General features: G+C 39.6%; 1 protein-coding gene across 1 annotated transcript in view; it reads left to right on the forward strand.

Moving 5' to 3' along the window:
- Positions 1–5465, forward strand: part of nfixb (nuclear factor I/Xb) — a 210646-nt gene that overhangs the window by 5045 nt on the left and 200136 nt on the right. The window lies entirely within an intron of this gene.

Consider the following 5465-nt stretch of genomic DNA (forward strand, 5'->3'; position numbering starts at 1 on the left):
TATATATATATATACAGTATATATATGTATATATATATATACAGTATATATATACAGTATATGTATATTTAAATACTAAAATAAACTACTACTTACTACTTGTACTACTATTCCTACTTCGCAGTTTTTTCGCTTATCGTGGGTTTTCATGGTATGGATCCCCCGCGATAAACGAGGGACTACTATACTTGCATAACACCTTTCTATGTTATTAAGATATTCAAAGTACAATTACTGTAATCGAATAGAACGATCTGTTTGCACTTCCAGTTTGTTGTGAATGACTCTCAGCTACTACCACGCCAAACGGTATCTCAGTAAAACTCACTGAGGTGTCGCCCTTTCTACATAGACTGAAGTTGATAGGTGATGGAAGCCATATTGAAATGCACTGACTCCAAAAGTTAATCAGTTATACATGTACTGCCTATAAGTACGATTTAACACTTTTATTGAAATCTGTCCAGTGTTTTTTTTTTATATTTTGCTAACACAAAAAAAGATAAACAATTAATACCGTTTTAATTTGCCAATTAGCAACGATGTTGCGCAATTTGGTTTTGATGCGTTGGAGCTGATGCCCTGCTACAACATTTTATTTCAACGTATTTTAAGTTTGCTGTGGCGTCCATCTTGAACTTGGTTGACGACTCAATGAGTTGTCGACGCTCCGTCAGTGTTTCCTTTCTGAAAGTTTTACACTCCAGCGTCTGATCAATGTCTTTAAGCTCTGATTTTCTTCCACAAATTTACACGTGAATCCAACGTTTCTCTCCTCTCTGAGTAATAATTACAACTTACTGGAGGCTAAGACTAGAAAACAAATTCAATCTTGTCGTTTTTCTGCACCGTTATGGAAATCGCTTGTGTTTGTGTGTGTGAGCGTGCACGCAGGCTGCTGCACGATAATCATCTTCGTCAGTGTTGAGCGACCTCCCTCATCGTGGCTGTGATGTCATCCTTCAGTGTGTACAGAATATCAAGGCGTCGTGTTTGTCCTGGCCTCCACATTTCCTTGGAAAAATAAATTCTTCTTGGAGCTGCAGTGTGTCAGCATGTGCTGCGCAGTTCCACGGTGGAAACTGATCCTCGGTCAAAGAAGCACGAAGATCAGGACCGTGAGCTCAGACGGACTTCTTGGTTGTTTTAACGTTTTATTTTACTAGTACAGAGGAGAGGAGGGGGAATCATCCGATGGGTTCAACTTGATTTGATGACACAAGTTGCAACGTCATGTGTGTAGTTTACTAATTATAAAGTATCACATTTGATTTTATGTACAAAATGTGGGTTTTTAACACAAAAACAACAAGGTAACGGCTCTACCAACTGCACCACCGTGCCGCCTCTCTGCTGCTTCATTAGACGGAAAACTTTTACAAACTGAAATTTTATCATTTATGTGAATGTTTTGGTACAAAGCACTGAAACAACTTTTAGTGTGAATTGGCACTTTTTGAATAAATTAAACAACTTAAATGAATTAAACGTGTAAAACTGAAGGTGTAGCACATCACATCAAAGCATGTCAGAGCATTTCACACAATCTGAGGTGAGATGGCACACTCACAATATGGACTGTAAGTGACCCTCAGCTACTACCACATCAAACATTTAGCTCCGTGACAATTGGCTGAGTTATGTCCGTGTCAGAAGTTGACTGGCTGTGGCAGCCATGTTTGCTCACACACACACACACACACACACACACACACACTTGTGGTGGCAGACGATAACAAACAGAAGCATCGTGACGTCATAAGAAGGCTTTGCTTTCATTCCTGTGTATTTAAAATATTAATACTGTGATTCAAGAGAACACAACGAACAAACAGCCAAAACACAAAATGTTGCATCCTGTAATACACGTCATTACAGCCCTGTTGGCTCAATTATTACCTTTAACTCAATTCAAACGGACAGTACAGAACAATAAGATTGTATCTGCAATAAATCTTCTTAAAGACAAAATGAACTTTAAGTTTAAATAAATTTTTTTTATTTGAAAAGTATTCAATGGTTTTTCACAGAAAATACACACTATAAGGTAAATCCATGTAGACCTCTTTTTTAGCTTTATTATTTTACTTATTTATGTAAAAACTCAAATTTAGAAAGGGTGCGTGATCTTAGTTCTTAACCAGAGAACTTGCATTACTTGTGAAAACGCAGTGTGAATGCTTATTGCAGAAGAACTTGCTGAAAAACAGCTGGAATGAGCTAAAAACATGCTGAAAATGTAGAACAAGCATAAATCAGCAGGAAAAGAACACAAAGGTTAAAATGAGTGCAAAAAATGTGGAATTGGCTGATAAAGCTAATATTAGCATAAAATAGCTAAAAAGTATCTGAAATAATGGAAACTAGCAGAAATAAGCTGAAAGGAACATAGCAAGTTGAAATTAGCAGAAATACTTTAATTAGGCTGAAAGTAGCAGAAATTACCATGAAAATTTTTTATTTGTCTGAAAACAGCTGAAATCAGCTAGAATATGCTAAATAGATAGCTGAAAAGGCAAAACAAGCTTAAATTAGCAGAAGAACGCATAAAGATACGTTTACCCAAGTAGGTTGAAAGAAGCAGAAATGAGCAGCGGAAATTACCTGGAAAAAAGCTGAAATTAGCATAAAACCAGCTGAAAAGTAGCTAAAAATGAGAAAAAAAAGCTTAAATTACTAGACGGAAGTAAAGAAAGCACATTTTTGCTGAATTAGGTTGAAAAAAGTTGAAATGAGTGCAACAAAAGTGAAATGAGCTGAAAAGGCTAAAATTAGCAGAAAAAGCTGAAACTTGCTGAAATAATCTTAAAGGAACATAAGCTGAAATTGGCAGAAAGAAGTTAGAAGAAGCACAAAAAATGTTGTTAGAAAAAATAATCTAAAAGGATCACAAAACAGCTGTAAGTAGCTGAAAAAAGTTTAAATTAGCACAAGGAAGCTGAAAGAAGCGAACGCAGAACAAAATGTGGAAGGAGCAGTAAACGGTTGTAAACAGATCTAAAGATGTGAAGGAAGTAAAATGAACTCAATTCATTTTCTATGAGAAAACAATGGCAACAGCTAAAGTTGCACCAAAACCAAAAGTCATAGCATCTTTCTCCTGAACGAGCTGAACGTTTTGATTTATGATTCGTTGAAATAGCACAAAAAATTGTGGAATGAAAAAGATGCTGAAAAATGTACGGAAGAGAAATGGATCACAATAGTGTGAATGCTTCATAAACTTTCATACAAATAATCTTAAAGTAAGGCAGACCCGCTTTAATATGAGGAAAAAGTTTCACCTCTTTCAAAAATATGAAAATAAAGTTTTGTAATTCAAACAAAATGTTAGTCTCAGTCTGACCACAGAGCATTCCTGACTTTTGAATCAGATTTCCGTCCTGGCCGTGTTTACTTAACACTCGCATTATGAGATGCAACAGAGTGCACAGCAGCTGCGCAGCCCGGCACTTTGACTCAACTTCATCTGGGAAGGTGCTGCCATCTTTGCATTTCATTAACAAAATAAATAAATAACAGAACAATACGTGTATTTCCACCCTTTGCTCTCATCGTTCGGGCGTTAATGGGAAATTAGAGCCAGCAGCATTATTCATTAAACCGAGCTTGCCAGCTACTTATTGCTGTAGCAACATTAACATATTTGTGAAATTCTCTCAACATTCGGAACGAGGTTAGACATTCCTAATAATGCTGCACCAACTGGTTCACATCAGGTTGCATGCTAAAAACAAAACCAGTGGCGAACCCCTTAAAAAAGCGTCTTTTGGAAGCACACACACTCATGCACACAGGCTCGTCTAATTACCACCTCCCCCTTCGGCACCCCGTCTCTTATTCTGCACCTCCTGAGATGCAGGTGTAAAATATCACATTTTTCCAGCGTTTCTCCCCGAGGTGACGCTGGCTCGCGCTCACACAACGTAAATTTCCCCCTTTCATATTCTCCTACTAATTTTTTCCTCTACAAACAGGTTCCGCCTCCCATCCGTCCCTCCCTTTGATGTGCTTGCCACATCTGCACAGGTTTGTTAGCTTGTTACCGGGTGGAAAATGAGGATACAATCAAGGCTGAATGAACGGGACTACCGGCAGGATGTCACTTAGGTTTTTGCAGTGGAAGAGGTGCCACTAGTGCCCCAGAAATGTTTGAGGCGATGCTGCAAATGATTACGACAGTGCAGTGGAACGGTCTCAAGGCTGTTATCAGTGACTGTGAATGGGCCCGACTCCTCTCTGCGCTCGTGTACCCTGAAATCTGGAAACACAGGTGGTTTCTGTGCTGGTGTGCCCGTGAGAGGAAGACAACGATTGAGACAGAGGAAAGTAGGCGCTACGTGTGCGCTCTGAATAATTCATTTGAGAAGCGGCCAACTTAGACATCCGTTCCTTTCTAGATCTGCCGTGTTGGATTTCATGGAGACGTGAGCAGGCAGAGGCAGCAGAGACACTGTTCAGGAAGGGTCGTTGACAGGACACTTACTCTTTGGTCCTTGTTTCGGTTGATACTACCCTGCACAAGAGAATTAATAACTCGTTCTTTGCTTCCAATGAAACAAAGTTTCTACCAAACTTTTACCGTTTTCTGTCGTGTACCAGTGGTCATGAGAGCATATTGTGCAGTTTGTGTTTAAACTACCTCTGCAGCAGATGAACCACATCTGAAAGGCATGTCCCCGTTCCCATGTCACTCCATGTCCCAGCCGGTCGAAGCAGATGGCTGCTCGTCCCGAGCCTGGTTCTACTGGAGGTTTCTTCCTGTTAAAAGGGAGTTTTTTCTTTCCGCTGTTGCCTTTGTGCTCACTCAGGAGACTGTGACAACGTGAAGATTCAACGAATCTGCTTCCTTCCATACAGAACTTTTACTAATGGGCCTTTTGAATGTATGTAAAGGTTTCTGTTCAGTGCCCTGAGACAACTTCTGTTGTGACTTGCTGCTCTATAAATAAACTGAATTGAAATGAATGTCTGAAAACCAGCTGAAGGGAAGAATCATCTTTCATCACCTACGTTGTGTCAAATCAGCCTGTTGGTTTCCAAATTATTGTTTTTCTGTCAAACTGACATATCTCTAGTATTTTCAAGAGATTCAACTCAATAAATTTAAACTAATGGTTTTTGTGTAGGATGGCACAGCGTGAAATGGATTGAGCTGTTGCCCCACAACAGAAAGGTTGCAGGTTCGCTTCCCGCCTCCCCTGCTAGGTGGGTACAAATTGTTCCTAGTTCAGTACAATGTAGGCGGAAGTAGGCAACACAACAATATGACTGGCCAAGAATACAGTTTTTGTGTGCAAGTCATGTGCGGGGGGGGGGGGGGGGGGGTACGACCCATCAAAACAATGGGTTTTTGTCTCCCATTGCTAAGTGAAAAGGGGGAATTAGATATAACCTCCCTCTGTCCATCCATCCATGAATGTTGTGAGCATCATAATTTGAAATCTCTCTCTCTCTCTCTCTCT

The sequence above is a fragment of the Nematolebias whitei genome, chromosome 15, assembly GCF_014905685.2.
Source record: "Nematolebias whitei isolate Nwh7 chromosome 15, NemWhi1, whole genome shotgun sequence".
Taxonomy (NCBI): Eukaryota; Metazoa; Chordata; class Actinopteri; order Cyprinodontiformes; family Rivulidae; genus Nematolebias; species Nematolebias whitei.